Source organism: Canis lupus, chromosome 14 (assembly GCF_003254725.2).
Source record: "Canis lupus dingo isolate Sandy chromosome 14, ASM325472v2, whole genome shotgun sequence".
NCBI classification, from domain to species: Eukaryota; Metazoa; Chordata; class Mammalia; order Carnivora; family Canidae; genus Canis; species Canis lupus.
Window position 1 is genome coordinate 39890756 of NC_064256.1, and position 21207 is coordinate 39911962.

General features: G+C 36.1%; 1 protein-coding gene and 1 non-coding gene across 4 annotated transcripts in view; both read right to left on the bottom strand.

Moving 5' to 3' along the window:
- Positions 1-21207, bottom strand: part of SKAP2 (src kinase associated phosphoprotein 2) — a 178023-nt gene that overhangs the window by 107137 nt on the left and 49679 nt on the right. The gene's annotated exons all lie outside the window — the stretch shown is intronic.
- Positions 14568-14640, bottom strand: TRNAK-CUU (transfer RNA lysine (anticodon CUU)). The gene has a single exon. It is a non-coding gene; the product is annotated as a tRNA-Lys (tRNA).

A 21207-nucleotide genomic window follows, 5' to 3' on the forward strand; every position in this document is an offset into this window, starting at 1 on the left:
CCGACTTGAAGTCCATTAAAAAAAAAAAAAAAAAAAAAAAAACAGGGCAGCCCCGATGGCTCAGCGGTTTAGCGCCACCTTCAGTCCAGGGCGTGATCCTAGAGACCCAGCATCAAGTCCCGTGTCCGGCTCCCGGCATGGAGCCTGCTTCTCCCTCTGCCTGTGTCTCTGCCTCTCTCTCTCTCTCTCTCTCTCTCTGTCTCATGAATGAATGAATGAATGAATGAATGAATGAATGAATGAATGAATAAACAAATAAATAAATAAATAAAATCTTTACAAAAATTTTTAAAAACCACAAAACAAGTAATTTATGTTTTAAGACTGGAGAATCTATTGTACAATAATCCAATCTACTAAAGTCATCACTAAAAACAGGTTGAAATAATTTCACTTTGAAGGAAATGAACTATACTGATTAAGCTCTTACCAGCACAAACATACTGTAACCCAGGAGTGCTGGAAGTGAGAACCAAAGAAACACACCCTTTTCTCTTATCCAGGAAATGTAACACCAATAGAAAGTATTTATAAAATACATCCTTGTGAGAAAATCACAGGATAAATTTGAAAGCTCAATGAGCCTGTTTTCAGTATGGACTGACTCTGGACAAGCTGCTTAACCTCTATATGCTGTTTCCTGTAAAATGAGACAGACTTGTAACTCAGAGTTTTTGTGTGGATTAAATGAGTTAATGTATATAAAGTACTTAAAAGTAAATGCTTAATAAATGTTAGCTGCTGCTGTTATTTGGTACAGATGTTTTATTATGCTTAGTTCAATCCATACTTCTATCATCCCTCTGAAAACCATGCAATGGGTTCTAAATGACCTACATACTTCCATTCTTGCATAGGGGCTATCTAGACCAAGTTGGGTAGTAAATATTTTGACTTGTGGACTGGAAAGACTCTATTACAATTACCCAATCTACTGCTATAGCCTAAAAGTAGCCATACGTGATACATAAATTAATGAGCATGGTTGTGTCCCACAAACTGGGCACTGAAATTTGAATTTCATAGTATTTTCATGTGTCACAAAATATTATTCTTTTGATTTTTTTCAATCATTTAAAATGCCACTCTGAACTTACTATGTAAAATAGACTATATAAAACAGGTGGCAGGCCATGGTTTGCCAATCTAGACACTTATAATATAAACATATGACTCTTTCAGTCATAATTTCTCCATATATAAAACCAAAGTGAATGTAATCAGCTTTCCTAACTTCTAAATGTTCAAATAGCAAAATTTATTTTCACATAAAGAAAATATCTAGCTCATGGGCTCAATTTTTTCTCCAATTTGCTACAGTGCAACATACCAATGAAAAATCATGACTAAAACAGTGCAAAAGGCCATTATACTAAGTCTCCTTTGGGTCTGAAGCTATGCTACTGTATTAAGGGTACAGCTACACAACTTAAAGCTTACAAAGTCCATAACTGTAACATAAAAATTTCTATTGTGATATTAACATTGTTTACCAATGCTTATTGTACAAGATAACTAGAACTGCTGCCAGTTTTCATTAACACAACAAAAGAAGATATTTATCCAATCTCACTAAATCCCTGCCAACAGACATACTTTTAATAAAAGGGGAAGATGGAAGCTTATCCCTCAGCAATATACAATCAATACAAATGTGATACAAGACAGTCTGTCAAACAGTGTGTCTTACATAACATTAACTCTGAATAGAGCAGGGTACATCTAAAACCCAGTGGAAAAAAATAATGTTTTGTGAGACTTTTCTCCTAGTAAAAAAAGATGAATTCTTTCTGAAAAAATAAAGGCATATTTGTTCACTTTGCATACAATTACAATTCATTACAGTAAAAATCCCATATATCTGTCAAAAGAAGATGGAACTGCAAATGCCAGCCTGAGTGCTCCTGCTCCTGGCAGAGAGATTTGCATATATACCTGCTACTAAACAGTCAATGAATCAATTTTGCAACAAACCCTTAGTTCAAAAAGAGGCATATTAATGGGGACCTTTTAAAAGGAAGTTAGGTATGATATCTAGGCTTTGTATAGCTGCCATTTTTATTTCATTTAAATACTGAATCAATGCCAACTCCTAAATAAAAACACAGGACTTTAAATCAAAAGCTAAGACTCAACTTTTGACACTTCCCTTTCCGCTCATTCATCACCAAGTCCCATGATTTGACCTCCTTAAGGATCTCTATCACTTCTGTCTTGGTTACCAACTCTATCACTTCTCTGGATGAAGCTACTGTCATCTCTTCCTCAGACTTCAGAAACAGCTCCTTAGCAACACCCCCTATGATCGCTGTCCTGCACACTGTTCTTTAGCCACACTTCAAACCTCAGCCCAACTCTTTTTCCTCTGCGAAGCCTTCCTGACCATCTTACTAGGTTAGATTCCCCTATTAGCATCATATACCTCTCCTTTATGTCATATGCCTGTAAATGATACTCTTTTTAAATGCTTCTATGCCTTGTGGTTAATGTCTAGTTTCTCCACTAGCCTTTAAGCTTCATGGGGGCAGGGCTGATATATTCCCAAAATCTGGCACAATCCTGGCAGCTAACAAGAGTTTGATGATTTTACTAACTGCTATAAATGCTATAAAAAACTTTATCATTTGTATACATGTTGAGGAATTTTTTTTGTTGGCACTGAAGAATCACCTTAACCTGATAGTTAAGTAACTGATAATTAATATAAGGTAATGAGTGATAAGTCTCAATCAGCCAAAACATCTGATTTGCCAGAATAAAATCAAATGTAAATCACCATATGATAAATCAAATTATAATCAGTAAATATTATCTTAGGCATCTTCTAAAGAGATTGGTTAGTCTTTGTTTTTACCAAAAAAAAAAAAGTAACTAAAAAAAGATTATATTTAAAAATGCATTTTAGAAACATGCACAAAAAAGAATACTATAATGTACCAAATTTGGCCTTTCCTGAAATACTTATATTACTATTCTAGATTGCTCTCCTGAGCTCCAGACCCAAATCAAACTGCTGACATTGCTACTTGTGTGTCCACAAAGCAGTTCCAAAGTAATTTTTTTAGCTCTCCCGAATCATCCCTCCTCCTTGAGTTGCCACAGTGAAATGTACCATTCCCCATTCATTTGCCAATGGCCAACATCCAGGAGTTACAATTGACTTGGTCCTCTCCAAGTCAGTCACCAAGTCTTATCTACTCACATTCCTAGATAGCTCTTGTTTTTCCTCTCTTTCCATCCTTCCTGCCTTTATTCTGGTCTTCCTCCAAGGCATACTGTTACTAGGCTGATGCTTTGGGGGGAAAAAATGCCACTGCCCTAACCTGGTATCCTCCAATATCTCGCTTGTGACTTCTAAACTCCTTGGCAACATATGTAAGAGCCTACAGGATCTGAATAAACACGCTGTTAATCCAGTATTAACTAGCTCATTCTCCCACTCTTCATCATTTCACTTTTACTCATCCTTTAAGAATCCTTAAGTACCATCTCTTCCAGACATCTCCCTCTGGATTGAAGATCCCTCCTACAGACACCCCTCTGTTATAAAACTCTGGTGGTGTGCTGGAGCAGCAGGAGCTGAATCACAAGCCAGCTGTCACGATCTCTTCATAACTCTGCAGTGACATCACGTTGGCTGCTTGAAACAGGCTAAAGGGACCAAAAACCCAACAGCAGATGCAGAAAGAAATCTTACTGAAACTGCCCTCATTGAACAACAGAGCTTTACAACACAACACCCTTTACCCCATCTACTCCAGAAGTCTCCAGCCAGGGAGATGACTAACCTTGGGCACTAGGACATTTCAAAAATATTTTGTAACCAAGCCTCACTGGAACCTTCCATGCTTGGAAGCCCAAAGCCCTCTCCTTTAAGTTGGTATATAAACTTTTACCTCCGAGTGTGTGTGTGTGTGTGTGTGTGTGTGTGTGTGTGTATAAATATGGTATATAAACTTTTACTAAGTACTTCAGGGAGTTACTTAGTACCGAGTGCTCCCACACAAGAGGGAATGAACTTTTTCTTTCCTCCCCTCGATCTGTCTCCTGTCAGTTAATAGAGAGGAGACCGTCCACCACCACCGCCATTCAGACCTAAGTTAATAGAGGAAAGGTTTTTCCTCCCAACGGCCATGGTGGGAGTATTTATACAAGGAAAATCAGCAAATGTTCCACATCAGAGTGTTTCCCCACCCCTTCCAAGAGCCAGTGATTAAACATTTACCAGAAAAATCACTATTTATCGCTCTGCATTATAACGCTCCATGTTGCTGTCTGTGGTCCCCTACTAGAATCTGTTTCTGAAGGGCATGAGCCATTCATAATCACCTTTGCACTCTCAAAGTCGGATTTACTTGAACAAAATCAGATGTAAATCATCATGTGTTGTGTCAAGCTACAATAAACAGTTGCCAACATAGGCATCTTCTAACAAAGAGCTCAAACTCACTGCTGATGACTGAACATAACAAAGTTTACCAAATTATAGGGAAAATTTATTTTAAAAACATAAATGTATACAATGAGGTTTTTTACTTAGTCTCCTATATTTTTTAACTTAGTCTCCTATTAAAAAATGAATTCCAGGGCAGCCTGGGTGGCTCAGTGGTTTAGCACCGCCTTCAGCTCAGGGCGTGACCCTGGAGTCCAGGGATCGAGTCCCATGTCGGGCTCCCTGCACGGAGCCTACTTCTCCCTCTGCCTGTGTTTCTGCCTCTCTCTGTCTCTCATGAATAAATAAATAAAATATTTTTTAAAAATGAATTCCCATGCTTAAGTATTCAGGAGAAAGTATATTTGCGTCTGCAATTTGCTTTGAAACGCATCAAAAAATAAGATGAATTGAATGAATGAATGGAGGGGTGGAAACTGATAGGTGCTAAAGCAAAAACAGAAAAATGAAAAAAATAAAAATAAAAAAATGTTAAAGATAAGATCTATATGGTGAACAGATGGGTATTCGTGTAAAATTCTTTCAAGTATATTTGAAAATTTTCATAATAAAATGTTGTAGCAAAACCGAATTGTCATTCGTTGTTCATAAGGTGTACAAATATTTTTTCCTACATTTACAACCTGCTAAACACCTTCAGTATACTCAAGTTCTACAAAAAGGACCATGCCTTTTTGGATCTTGAGGAAGCCAAGTTTTAGATACAATATTCAAACCTTCCCCTGATATCTGTGGGCCTGGAACAAATGGAGACCTACATAGCATATGGTTAATACTAAACATTAAGAAGTTATATATTGAGGTGCCTGGGTGGCTCAGTCAGTCAAACATCTGCCTTTGGCTCAGGGTCCTGAGCCATGATCCCAGGGTCGTGGGATTAAGCCCAGAATCAGGCTCCCTGCTCAGCAGGGAGTCTGTTTTTCCCTCTCTCGTGCTTTCTCTCTCTCTCTTTCTCTCTCCCATAATTAAATAAAAAATTTTTTAAAGATTTTAAACAAATCTTTTTAAAGATTTAAATTTTAAAAAATAAAATCTTTTTTAAAAAATAAATTATATATCAAGCTAACAAAACTATTATAAAACATAGTCTATCCTTCAAACTTGACAAACGTACACCACACCATGATAATGTGGAAGAGCAGGGTCATAATGAGAATCTTGTTTCCTGAGAGTTCCACATCTTTTTTCTTCCTCCCCCTGGCTCCATCCCACACCTCCAAGGAGCCTTGGACATATGCCCACCTTTTCATGATCTCTCCATACTTCCCTGCACAAAACCCATGGTGACTCCCTATGCCTATGAGTATACCTACCAGTAATACAGTCTACCAAACCTACCAGAGGATAGACCCAGGGAAGAGGCCCATACAGACTCTGGGAGCAAGTTTAGGGCCGTCGGGGCAGGGGTTTCAGGGACCCTTGGTACCCAGGGCACAGTTCAGAAGATAAGGTGAGGTGAAGTATAAACATGAGTTGGGCACCTCACCTTGACTCCAATAACTGGACCTGTGGGAATGGGTATAAGTAGAGAAGGGCCCCAACAAGATCCCCTCTTGTCTGGTCTAGAAGCTATATGGGCAATATCATACAAACAAGTGATAATCACAACAAGAGGAAATGCACCCCCAAAACTTTTCTTTTTAGGAGACAAACACAGCACAAAAACTCCTAACTTAATTCCATGCCATTCCCATCTTCAAGTACAGAAATGAAAAATTATAGATTATAAAGTTAAATTCATTCATTAAACCAATTTTTATTAAAGACTCAGATACTTTAGAAAGGGTGGTCCAGAAAGAGGGTGCTAAACAAGTGATCACTGAGCTGAAGAGCATAACAGAGCCAGTCATGTCAAGATGGAGGGATGTGGAAACTGATAGGTGCTAAAGCAAAAACAGAAAAATATTATACATAAGATCTATGTGGTGAACAGATAGGTATTCATGTAAAATTCTTTGAAGTATGTGGAGAACGGAGGAGAACACGAGGCAAAGTACTAGGAACCAAGGCAGAAGTGAGCCTGGTACCTTCAAAGGGTCTGTGTATGTGTGCACATGCATGCACCAGGTAAAGAGGAAAATCCTTAATGTAATAAACAGGTGCCTTAGCCAGAATCAGGTTATGGCCTCTATCTAAACAAATACTTTCTCCCCAGATTGACAGTTCTAGAATAACTTGTTTCTCTCAGCATACAATTTTTTTACTCTATTCTAACTATGGAGTTCTCCAGGTTTCTTTTAAGATTAAGAAAATCTTATCTCTCTTCCATAGATCATTCTTTCTTAGGGAGCCACTATCTAATCTGTAATTAACTCAACACTTTGCATCTCCTTTACCCATAACTAATTTTTAATCATGTGAACACTTATTATATATCCACATGGAACAGGAAATAAAGTAAATGTAGAAACCCAAGGCCTTCAAGGAATCAATTAAATTCGTTTTTAGTTTTTATGTATTCAATGTCCAGCTATCCCTGATTAGCAAACAAGTAAGAATAAAGCCAAGTTCCTTGGTTTAGGCTCAGAATTTTGCTCTAATTCATAGCCACAAATGACTTCTAAGTACCTCTTTTTAAACTCCTACCAACTCAGGAAATATATATTAATTAAGAGAGAATAGATAAGATGTATAGATAGATAAGAACAGAATCACCACAGTTTCAAGAAACAGAAGAAAATGCATCTGATATTTATAAAATATCATTAAAAATGTTTCATTCGATTTCGTGAAATCTGACTATATTTTGTTACAAAGTCATAATTACAAAAAAAAGTAGGTAAATAATTAGAAGTAAGTCCTACTTTCTTATAACAGCTGTGTCTTGAATAAGCCACAGAACTTTTGTATCCAGTCTTCCCAGCAGTTAAGAGAAAAAATCGAAAAGAAAAGAATGTTATAGGAGAAATCAGAAAGCAGGAAGCATTCTTTTTAAAAAAATTTTTAAAGCTAATATATAAATACAGATGAAATTATCTGGATTATTCATTCTTACATTACAGATTAAGAACTGTAGAGATGTCATAAACTAAATGATTAACTCCCAAAATTTAAATTGGCCCTGTATGTTTCTAACTACAAATAAAGGGACATATAAATATCAAATAGCGTATTAGTCTTCTATCCCTTTTTAAGGATTTACAAGAAAGTAAGAAAACCGATTTTTTGTTTCCATAAGTACAAAATGCTCTAGCTAATCAAGTGTGGAGGTTGGAAAACTGAAATTCTATTCATATAAATTTCCTGGAGTTTCTTCCAAATCCCAAATTCTCACACCCCTCAAAGCATATGCTTAATTCACATATAAATACATACACATCTATATGCAAATATCTTGGAAATAATCATAAAATGATATGATATACTCAACAGACCCTGACAATCTTCTGAATGCAGCCTCTCTGGAGTAATTATGAACAGAATGTAAAATGACTCAGCACATCTAGCTTTGGTATTAGGAATGGCAAAATACACTGTAAACTATAAATGCCAGCACTTCAAATGCAACGTGAACCACTATTAGCCAAGTACTATTATCAAAATCAAAGGCCACAATATATAGGTTCCACTTTCTTAGAGTTATATAGATTTTAATTGATGAAAGAGCTGGAAAGTTGAGAAATAATCTTTTTCCCATTATATTGACATAATTAACACAAGGGAGCTTAATTTACATATCATTCCAAATTAAAGGTTTTAAATTTAAAATTTAACTCAAACATTTTTACTACATAGTAAAATTTTTCATGGTATTTGATATAAAGCAAAACTTCTCTTCCAGCAATGCTTGCTTATAAGTGGCCCTAAAAGTAGGCTAAGCCCCAACATATGTAATAAAACAAAACCATATCATATTAAAGTAACCCTCATGTAACCGACTTCATTTTAAACACAATATGCTTTAAATGGATGTGTACTATATTAATAATAAGCATCATTCACACAAAGATACTCAATTATGTGTGTTCCAGACATTTATAGAGTTGTCACACTGAACATGCTAACATTCCAGTGTATTTTCAATGGGCACTTTGCATCATATTACCTACTCTTTTTTTGAGTAGCCACTGTTTACTTTCAAGCTTTTTCATTTTCTCAGCAAAATAATAACTCTTGGTCATCGTAGGCAGCCAAATATCAGGACTTAACCATCTGTCAACTGGCTTGAATTCAGCAAGCATGCTCCTGTAGTTTTAGTTCTAATTGTGTTTAATGCTGCACTAATTATTTCAATGGGGAATAATTTTGTACAGTCAAAGTTGACTCATTTTATAAACTGGAAGCTCCTCAGCTATAAATTGGCAGGTCTCATCCTTCATTCCTCCTAAGCGTTGTGCCAAAGGGGAATAAGTATATGGTTGCTCTGTGACCAAATGTCATGTGCTGGGCAGAAACATTGATCCTGGCTATTAATCACTCTGCAAGCCCTCCCAGTAATCAAAGGGCACAGCTGCAATGATATATGACCAGTGTCAGAGCAGAAAGCCCTTTACAAGACTGCGTGCTTACCAGCTGATGGCCAGTATGTACTACTGTGTGCACACTGGCCAGCCCAAAGTGCCCAGGCTAATTAATCATCACCTCTAACTGTTCATTCTATCATTAAACACCTTTATTGGCTGAATTATCGGAGGATTCTTACCCCCGTAATTACTTAGGTCTGGAAGCAAAGAACCTTCTCACCTGGATACAAAAAGCTGCCTATTACCTGTTTCAGACCAGTGTGCCCTTTCATTCTCTTCTCCATACAAGTTTGCTGACCTAGCAATGAACTAGAGACTGGGAGAAAATTGAATGTTGTTGCAACTGATTTTGGTGAGGTTCATATCAAATGATTGTAGAAGTGCGGTATAACATGAAATCATCTGAATTTAATAAGGTGAACTTTTCGAAATCTTACATGTGAGTTTTACATCAAGAGTTACAAAACATTTTGATACAGGAAAATAGGAAGCACAGTTATTTAAGAGCAAACCAGCTTTCAGAAGAAATCCTGGGAATAGGTTTTACTAGACATAATTCAATTACCAACGTGATTTCATCTACTGCTCTATTTGGTGCTATAGGAGACTTCACATATTAGTGATTTTAATAAAACATTTCATGTTTTACTACTAATATCCTGGCATTTCTAAGTTTTTTCAGGCATCCAAGACAAAACAATTAATGCTTTGGAAATTGTAAAGAAAACTTTGGACCATATTCACTCACCCTTAACCTACATGTAAATATCCCCCTTTCAAAATAATGCTAATCCAAGTAGAAAAGCAGCAGCATATACATAGTTGCCAAGAAAATTCAATAAAATCTTTCTTAACAGGACAAACTCCAAGAGATGAAGAGTCATGTGTTGCTTCAACCAGCATTATTACGTCGCATATTTAGAAATATGACTGGTATACTTGATGATAGTGATTTCAATTCTACAACAACCAAAGTGATTAGAATGCACTGAGTTCAACTGAATTTTTTTTTAACTAGGATGATTATAATCAGTTTTAGAATCATGAACCAAACCAATCCAGTATCTTTAAACAGATTCAACTAATAAGTAGGTAGTTGCTATGTTTTGGTTGCTCCTGATTTTAAATTCTTATGATTCAGGATTAAAATTATGATAAGTAAGCAGTAGAATTAAAAAGTAGCACAATCCCTAATATACCTACTTGAAAGATTAAAATGAAAAGACAGAAAATACCAACAAGCACTGGTGAGGGTACATAACAACTGTTATTCTCATTGCTGGTGGGAATGCAAAATGGTATGGCAATTTGGTAAAACAATTTGGGAGTTCCTTTTTTTATCTTAAAGATTTTATTTATCTGTGAGAGACAGAGAGAGAGAGAGAGAGAGAGAGAGAGAGAGAGAGAGAGAGAGGCAGAGACACAGGCAGAGGGAGAAGCAGGCTCTACAGAGGGAGCCTGACATGGGACCTGATCCTGGATTTCCAGGATCAGGCCGTAGGCTGAAGGCGGCACTAAACCACTGAGCCACCCAGGCTCCCCAATTTGGGAGTTTCTTACAAAGTTAAACATACATTTATCATATGACCCAAAAATCCCACTTCTAAGAGAAATAAAACATATGCCTTCACAAAGACCTGTCTCAAACATTTATAGTGGGTTTACTCATATTATATTAATCAAGTATTCATCATTAGTGAATGGATAAACAAGTGGTGGTACATCCATACAATGATGAAAGAGTACTCAAAAATAAAAAGAAATGAAGTAAACACGCAACAACACAGGTATATTGTAAGAAGCCAAACTTCCCTGGCTACCAATTGCATGATTCCACTCATACGACCTTCTGGAAAAGACAAAACTATAGGAGCAAAAATTAGATCATGGCTGCCAGGAGCTGGAAATGGAAACAAGGGATTGACTACAAAGGGGCATAAGGGAACTCTTTATAGTGATGGCAATGTTCTATATCTTATCTGGACTCTGCGGTAGTGGTTAGCCACATACATTTGTCAAAAACCAACAAACTACACATATAAAAGGATGAATTTTTTATGTAAATGATACCTCAATAAACCTTACTTAAAAAAAACAAACAAAAATGATAGCAAAAGTGAGGAAAGATCTCAAGAGCAAAACTACTTATTTCTATAGAAGTCACAAACATTTATTTTGAAACCACTGACCTGTATAATGCAAATGCATAAATAACTTAGTCTAATGAAATAAGACACTTTTTAATCTGAAAATAAGACTTTAGTCTACATATTAAGAACCATCGATTCTAACTTTGATATAAATGGAAAACTATGAAACACCAAAATACCTTAAAAGGGAGATTACTTCTCAACATTTTATCATTCATAGAGTTGAAAAAATTATCTGATATAAATTATCTAATCTGAAGATAAGAGTGAGTGAGATGCTCCCAGATCTACAGAAATAAGGCACTTTAGTTCAATTAAATGATTTCCCTGCAGGCAATGTCTTTTCAATCTGAGCTAATGACATCATTTAAGGAGGATGGTCCATTTAACTAAAAGGATCTTTTACAAGGCAGACAGACAGAAGGCAATCTAAGAATATTTGCAAGGACTTTCCATATTTCAAAATCATAATGGTGAAATGCCTACATAAAATTCTTAAAGTTAGATATTAATCAATACGTTGCAGAAATAATTTCATGAGAAAGAATGTAATAAAGCTCTTAAGAAGTTTTCCCCATTATTTTTCCTTTTTAAGAAACCAATTCTTTCCTAATGACAATTAGGCTACTTCAGACTAGCAGTGACATGGAGTTTGCTAGAAATGAGGACCTTATTTCTAAAATGCTAAACTTCTTTACCTACCTGCTATTTCTAGGATAACCTATAAGCTTACTTTCCCCCTGACTTGAAAATTCTGCATGTGAAATAGGCAGTTACCAACTCTCCTTAACAAAACTAGCTTGACCAGAAATTAAACTTTAATTCTCCAAGATAAGAAAAAGTTTCAGAGAGCCTCCAGAGTGCTCTTTCCTTAACCTTGTGCCCTAGAATTAGAAATTGAAAGTCTTAAGTGAACTACCCTTACATAAAAAGTCCTCACAGCTCAGTATCCAGAAAAGAGAAGCCACTTTACCACCACAGACTGGGGAGAGGATTGACAACTCTTAAACCATATAATACATGAGTGGGACACCTGGGTGGCTCCACAGGTTAAGTGTCTGCCTTTGGCTCAGGTTATGATCCCAATCCTGGGATCAAGCCCCACATCGAGACCTACATCAGGCTACCTGTTCAGGGGGGAGCCAAGCCTGCTTCTCCCTATCATTCTGACTACTGCTCCCCCTGATTATGCTCTCTCTGTAAAATAAATAAATAAAATCTTAAGAAAAAATCATACAATATATGAAATCTCGGCAAATCCTGTATGAAAGGTTTCTTTATTGTGAGTTTTAAGATTATTTTTTATTGGGCAGCCCCAGTGGCTCAGCGGTTTAGTGCTGCCTACAGCCAAGGGCATGATCCTGGAGACCCTGGATCGAGTCCCACGTCAGGCTCTCTGCATGGAGCCTGCTTCTACCTCTGCCTGTGTCTCTGACTCTCATTCTCTCTGTGTGTCTCTATGAATAAATAAATAAAAAATCTTTAAAAAAAAAGATTATTTTTTATTTAACAGTAAAAGTAGTGGCTATTATTGCATATCATCTGGCAAGGAAATTAGGCCAATAAGGGCAAGAGATAAAAAGTCTTAATCCTAAATGAGAGACACATCGTTCAATTAAAGAAGCATTTCTGCCACTAATAGGCTGTTATCTTGGATGAATTATTAGCACATCAGTCCTTCAGTCTCCTCATCTGTAAAATAATCTATGAGACCACTTTTACTTCTCACAGTTGATGATTCTCACACATATCAAAATAAACATTCTTAATTTCTAAAAGTGGAGGAATGAGGTGAGTCAGGTTCTGCACTTGCTAACACTGACAGACTTTTTCTTTTTTTTTAAGATTTTATTTATTTATTCGTGGAGAGACACAGAGAGAGGCAGAGACATAGGCAGAGGTAGAAGCAGGCTCCCTGTGGACCCTGATGTGGGACTCAGTCCCAGGACCCCAGGATCATGACCTGAGCCAAAGGCAGGCGCTCAACCAGTGAGCCAGGTTGGGGCAACCGAGGTTCCCCCATTGATGGACTTTTTAAGTAGCAAGATCCAGGCTTTAAGAACAATTAATTCACCTGGCTGTCAAGAAATATGCCTATCCTAGGAAATTAGAGCTCAAAAGAAACAAAGACCAGAGTAAGAGATTAGGTAAGTATCTATGAAGAATCTGATATATTAGCTGAAGCTGCTTAATCCAATCCTTCTATTTGAAAATCTTTATAATAAATTAAAAACAAAGAAGAAAATTCCCTAAAGTCATCTGGTTCTATAATCAATTGAGATGCTAACCCTGGCAGGAGCCCAATTATTTTTAAAGTTCACTCCCATTTTTTTGGACATGGTATAATTCATGGTCTTTTATATTTTTTAGTACAGGGATTAGTAAAATTTAAGTTTTTATTTATGGGAGTTTTTATTTATTTTTATTTATGGCAAGTACAAAGCCTGGGGTGCCTGAGTGTTCAGTCAGTTGACTGAGCTCAAGCATCTGACTCTTGGTTTTGGCTCAGGTCATGATCTCAGGGTCCTGGGATCAAAGCGTGCACTGGGCTTCATACTCACTTCAATCTCAATCTCACTGCTTGAGATTCTCTCCCTCTTCCTCTGCCCCTACCCTGTCTCTCTAAAGTAAATAAATAAATCTCAAAAAAAAAAAGTATAAAGCCAATATAAATCATCTATAATAATTTTCTTCATATAATGGAGTAGGGAGAAATGCTTAAAGGGGTAGAGAAAACAAGATCGGTTGAAAGTAGATAAAATGTTTGTGTCCAAATTAAAGACATTCGATCATATAAACAGAAAAAATCCTAACCATGTATAAGAGTCACCAAAACTCAGCATTACTCTTGCTACACAGTACTTCCTTCAGTTTATACAATCAAATTCTCGCATCTTTGAAACTTGAGCCAAGTTCTTTATCACTTGTGATAGATACACTTCAGTAATTATATACAGCCAAAGAAGAATGTAAAAGATTCAGATGTTGTTCCTTCCCAGTAAATAATTTATTCCTTTTGATGAATATCCTAATATTAAGTCATACCACATTTTCCCACCAGAAATCTCTAAGCTTTGTAATAAGATTTAATTATCTAAGTATTAAATATTTTAACCTTTTCTTAGATCATAGGATGGATAAACTCATAAGCAGATATTTGAATTTTTCTTCTCACTAATAAGTACCTCATTTTGATAACTTTAGAAGTGGGGTGAATTTAATCTAACCAACATCTATCTATTAACAAGGTAAAATTCTCAGCACTGTAAGTGAAATAATGAAAGTTCAGTCTCTTCAATTCCATTTTGGGAAGAAATGAAGTATAAACAACAGTATGTCATTTAAGCCCCCATGTTCTGTCTAGATTTGCTGAGCAACAAACGCATGATCAAAATATGGTCTTATGAAAAGATACAGGAAGCATACCGAGCATCATTGAAGAAACCTAGCATGTTGCTTACATTTTTTTTAAGATTTTTATTTTTTTTAAAGTAATCTCTACACCCAGCATGGGGCTTGAACCCACAACTCTGAGATCAAGAGTCACATGCTCTACCAACTGAGCCAGCCAGGTGTCCCACAAGTTGCTTAATTTTTAAAAAGTCAAAACCTCTCCCACAACCTGGTGGCTTTTACTAATACATCATCAGTGGTTAATTGGGGTTAAGGAAGGCTTCCCTGTTAAATGCAAATAGCAACAAATGCAGGCTATTCTTTATTTTTTTAAAAAAGATTTTATTTATTTATTCATGAGAGACACACAGAGAGAGAGGCAGAGACACAAGTAGAGGGAGAAGCAGGCTCCATGCAGAGAGCCCAATGTGCGACTCGATCTCGGCACCCCAGGAACACGCCCTGAGCTAAAGGCTGGTGCTAAATCACTGAGCCACCCAGGTGTCCCCATGCTATTCTTTAGTGAGCAGAGCACAGTATATCTGGGCAAGTGAATATAATAGGTTAAGATCTGGTGGAAGAAGGATAGGATGAGTCTGGAGAAACAGAAAATAAGGCATCTTCATCTATAAATCAGAAGCTTTGGACTAGAATTCTTTTGTTAACCTAACTCTAAAATTCTACACTTTATTTTTCTTAAACCATTAATACAAATAATAAGCAAGGAAGAAATATTTACAACCTAATGATAATGTTTTAGAATCCTTAACACATAATGGGCATTTTATAAAGAAAAATAACAAGCCAAATTTTTACATGAGCAAATATATGAAAAGGCAATTCACAAAAAGTACAAATAATAACATGAAAACATTCACCATTACTAGTAATAAAAAAAAATTCAACAATGTTATATGTCAGTTATATCTCAAAAATGAGACAAAAAGAAATGCAGATTAAAACAACAATGAAATACCATTTGGGACAAATATTTGAATAATTAACAATCAGTATATAGAAAAACACAATACATAGAAACATGTTTCTAGTATACAATATGGAAAAAAAACAGAATATAAAACAGTATATATGAGGTTAGACATACACCAAAAATGTCTCTAGACGGATATATACCACAATTTTAGAAGGGATTACTTCTGTTACTAATGCTTATTTTCTTCTTCATGTATACCAGTTGTGGTGATTTTAAAATATGTTCACAAACTCCTTGACACTCCTTCCTTCAAAAGATAAAGACTAATACCTTTCCCCTTGAATACAAGTCAGCTTCAATGATCTGCATCTAATGCATAGCATGCAGCTCAAGTGATGCTATATGACTTCTGGGGATAGGTCATAAAAAGGATATAGCCTTCACTTGGCTCTTTTTTGCATCACTGGCTCTGGGGAAAGTGTCATGAGTACACTCAAGCAGCCAGCAGAAAGGCCCATGTGAGGAGAACAATAGTCAGCACCAACTTGTAGCCATGTGAATGAGTCATTTTGACAGTGGATTCTCCACCTCCAGTCAAACTTTCAGATGAATGTGGCCTCAGCTAATATATTGACTGTAGTCTCATGAGAGAGCCCAAGCCAGAACCATAAACTAGTCACAAATTCCTAACCCCCAGAAATGTGAGAATAATAAAATGTTTATTATCTACTAACAAATAAAAAAATAATATAATATGTTGGTTTTAGGTAATTTGCTAGGCAGCAATAAATAACTACACATCTGTATAGGACTGTGGTTAAAAGTGCAGGCTATCCATTATTCATAGGGAGCCAAAAGGTAGAAACAACCCAAGTATCCATCAACAAATGAATGGATAAACAGATTGTGGGATATACATATGGTGGTATATTATTCAACCTTGAAAAAGGAATGAAATTCTGATACTTGCTACAACACAGATAAACCCTGAAAAAGTTATGTCTAAGTGAAAAAAGCCAGACATAAAAAGATAAGTATTATATAATTCCATTCTTATGAGGTACCTAACATAGGCAAATTCAAAGAGATACAAAGTAGAGTAGAGGGGCAGGGGGAGGGGAGATGGGAATTATTGTTAAATGAGTACAGAGTTTCCATCTGGAATGATGAAAACATTCTGGAAACAGCAGTGGTTATTCAACATTGTGAATGTACTCAAGACCACTGAATTGTACACCTAAAAGTGTTAAAAAATAGTAAATTTTATGTAATGTGCATTCTATCACAATAGGAAAAAACAAAAACAAAAACAAAACAAAAAGGCAGGCAGGTCCTGGAATTAAACTGCTCAGGTTTGATGAACCTCATCAAACTATATACAACTAATATATACTATATTAGTAGCCATGTGACCTAGCCTCTTTATATCTCAACTTCTTCTTGTGTAAAAGAGGCATAACAATTCCTACTGTATAAAGTTGTTATAAAGATTAAACAACATGATCCATATAAAGCAATTAACACTATGCCTAGCACATAGCAAGTGTTCAAAAAATATTGTCATAATAAAAAGAGCATGCTTAGTTTCTGATAAATGGAAAAAATGTTATTTTTTTACAACTAATGACAGATGTATATCATGTCTTATATAGCAATATATTAACCACTAAAAGAAATTAATTTCTTTTAGTGGTTAATATATTGCTATATTAATGACATTGTTGTCAACAGATAACCTCAGCATCATTTAGATTTTTTTATGTCTGATTAAAGCCAATCCAAAGCACATTCTCAATGTTTACTGAACTAGAGAGGCAATATAACAGAGAAGACCACCATAATGGAAGTCCCTATAATTAGGTCCTCTTAAGTTCTGAAACGGATGAGACAAGTGGTTCCCAAACATGGCTGCACATTAGAGTTTCCCAGGGAGCTTTATTTTTAAGATTTTATTTATTTTTTTATTCATGAGAAACACACACAGAGAGAGAGAGAGAGGCAGAGACACAGGCAGAGGGAGAAGCAGGCTTCATGCAGGGAGCCTGACGCGGGACTCGATTCGGGACCCCAGGATCACGCCCTGGGCCAAAGGCAGACGCTCAACCGCTGAGACACCCAGGCATCCCCGCAGGGAGCTTTTTAAAAGTTCCAATGCCAAAGCCACAGCCATCCCACCTAAATCAAAATATCTGGGATTAAGTGATACTAATGTGGAGAAAAGCTTAGGAACCAGCCAATTAAATTATAAGTACAGAGATTTTTAGAAGCCAAGGGGTAAAAAATTATGGTATCTTAGAATAGGGCAGTACCAGTAGAGGAGGTAGAGAGTATTAAGAATATTCTAAAACAGGTAAAACTAACCTTTAGCAAAGAAAAAGCAGAAGGCTCAGCTTAGGGTGGGATAGGGCAAGTGCTGGGCACTGACTGGAGAAAAGCATGAAGATATGTTCTGAGGAATTGAAATATTCTATATTTTGAGAGTAGCATAGGTTACATGAAGTGTATGCATTTTCAGAAGTCACTGAGCCTCAAACTATAATTTATGCATTTTTGTATGTAATTTTATCTAATAAACTATGAACACTTAACTCTAATTATAAATTTGCTTCTCATTGTATAGGTTAGCAATTCTGAAGCTACTTTCTTTGAATTAAAGGTTTGAACAGAGTAAATATGTCGAGAATGATGGCAGCTTAGTTTCTCACTAATGAAGAAGAGAATTACAGAAATGGAAAGGAAAAAGACCAGAATGTAGCCTGTGGTGTTAGACTGGAATTGGAGTTACCAAAGTGAATTAATAGTTATCGCAGGAAAAAAAAAATAGTTATTGCAGGTAGGCAGGTAGGCAGGTAGGTAGGTAGGTAGGAGAGTGGATAGGTGGATAAGTAGATGGGTAAATAAAGACAGTCTTAGATACACAAGGTGCATACCAAACTATCACAAAACTAAGTAGTAGCTTAAAAGAATAATCATTTTGCTATCTCCTATAATTGTGTTAATCATACCTTTTTTATTTTCTGTATTTTCTGATCTTCTGGCACCTGAGACAGCTGATTCTGAAGAGAGTACCCCCCAGGACTAGACAATTCTGTGACTTTCATATGCAAACCAACTAATCCTAAATCCTGTACCACCACCATCACCTCTTTATCTAGCTCTAACACTCCAGGTCACTAGCTACCTGCCTTAATCTTTCCAGAGCTACTAGAGAAATAGGGACTCCTGCTGTGTCCAAAGAGCTTACTGGAATTATTCAAACTAGCCAATCCTAAACCTACTTATCCACCCTTGCCTTTCTCAGAGAAACTACAATAAAATCTCTTGCCTACATCTTCCCCTCTCTCCCTCCGCCTCCTGAATAATCCTCGTGCTTGCCCCATGTGGCCCTGCATAGCATGGTGTGCCTCCTCCTCTTAGGTAATGTAACAAACTATCTTTTCAATGGCAGTCATCTCCTGATCTTTTGGCCTCACCATACCTGAATAATAATAAAAGCTACATTTGAAAATAGTCTAATGAGTTGACTGGTTAGGTTCACTATTCTACCATGTGATACTGTTTGAGGTATAGTCATCCAGAGATTCAACTGGGCTGGAACATACAAGATGGCTTAATCACATGGCAAACAGTTGGTGTTGTCTACAAGCTGGGAGCTCATCAGGAGCTACCAACCAGAGCATGTGCACATGGTCTTTTCACAGCAAAACAGCTGGGTTCTAAGAGAAAGCATTCCAAGAGTGAGCATTCTAAGAGGCCCAAGAAAAAGCTGCAAGGTTTCTCATGACCCATCCTTAGAAGTCACATAGCATCACTTCCATCATACTCTATTTGTCAGAAGCAAGTCACAGGGCCAGCCCAGATTCTAGAGGAAAATGTGAACACTAAAAAATATGGCTCACTAAGGGGACCTCTTGGAAACTAGTTACCACAAAAGACAGAAAAATAAATACAAATATGTGCAAATATGTTTAAATATTCATGTAGAAGACATATTTTCTAGCTCTGTCCAACTACAAGAATTTAGATGCAATGACTCACCAGTAGCTTAAGCACATCAAGCACCTAGATTTTGGTATCTAAATATCATTCACCACTAAAATGAACCAAGGCTTCTTAAAGAAAAGGCTGATTCCAGGACTTGGGTACAAATGGACCAGATACATCTTGTTATATGAAGTACTCAAAAACTAATGGGAACATATTACATGGACACAGTAATCAACTTGAAAGGGTTCCCACTGACCATATCTGGGACAATTTAGCATCAAAATAATGACAGTAAAGGACAGTAACAGACTATAAACACTGAATAACATAATAACCTGTAAATATATACTAATATAAATAAACTGAGAAAGGAAAGTATTTTCTTAATGGAATGCCAATAAACATACAACTAGAAAAGCATTAATGAATACTGAAACTAGCATGTGAAAATTCAATGAAGAACAGGCTACTTTGAAAGTCTTAAAGTATTCTCTTAATTTCTAATTACAACAGAAAAAACAGGAAGTTTAGAGTGAAGAAACCACAAAAACATCAGCTTAGCCAAGTAACCATAGTTAACCTCACTAATATTGGAACAAACAGATATCATCTGCCTCCTAATACAAAGTACTGAAAAAAACAGAACATCACATCTGTGGGAAGTCCAGCCAAAAATGCACAACCCAAATCTTATCACAAGGATACATCAGGCAAACCCAGATTGAGGGGCAGTCAATAAAATAATTGGCCAGTACTCTGTCATAGTCAAGAAAGACAAAGAAAAGCCGAGCAACTGTCTCATAGTAAAAGATACCAAGGAGGCATGATAACTAAAGGCAATCTGTAATTCTGGATGGGATCATGATCTTAGAATTGGAAACAACTATAAAGGACATTATTAGAATAAATAATAAAATTTGACTAAGGATTATGGATAGATAATATAGTAATAATGAATGTGAAATTTTCTAATGACAATCATGTACAGGTTATGAAAGAGAAATGTTCTTGTGCTTAGGAAATACATACTTAACTATTTAGGAATAAAAGGGCACAATGTTGCCAACTTACTTCCAGATAGTTCAGAACAAAAGAAAAAATACATATATATATTTTATATATATGTATACATATGGATATATTTTTTATATATATGGAGAGATTCACACTTGGTGAATCTAAGTAGAGGGTATAAAGGAACTCCTTGTATTATCATTGTAACTTTTCTATAAATGGAAACTATATCAAAATTTAACAGGTTAAAAAATAATTAAAATAGGGAGAAAAGAGTAATTTTACAGGGCAGAAATCTGAGTGACACTACAGCTCAGATAGGAGGTAAAGATTAACACCATCAGTGACAAGTCATAATGACAGCAGGTATCTTGATATGAATGATGAAAACAGCATTATATTTCTGTGGTCTTCCTCCCAAAAATCCAGAACCCTAGTCTAAGCATGACAAAAATATCAGACAAATCCCAATTAAGGGACATTTTATAAAATAGATGACTCATACTCCTCAAAACTGTCAAGACCATTAAATACAAAGGAAGTCTGCAAAATTGTTCCAGCTAAGGGAGACCTAAGGAGACATACTGACTAATTGTAATGTGGTATCCTGGATAGGATCCTGGAGCCGAAAAAGGACATTAGGTAAAAACCAAGAAAATCTGAATTAAGCATGGGCTTTAGTGAGTAATAACGTAGCAAAAATAATTCAAATTGCTTTAAGATCAACAATAATCTTCTCCTTGTTAAATACATTCATTTTTTTTCAGTTCTCACATCCAGTGACCGACCTACTTCTTCTGTTATTCTCTAAAT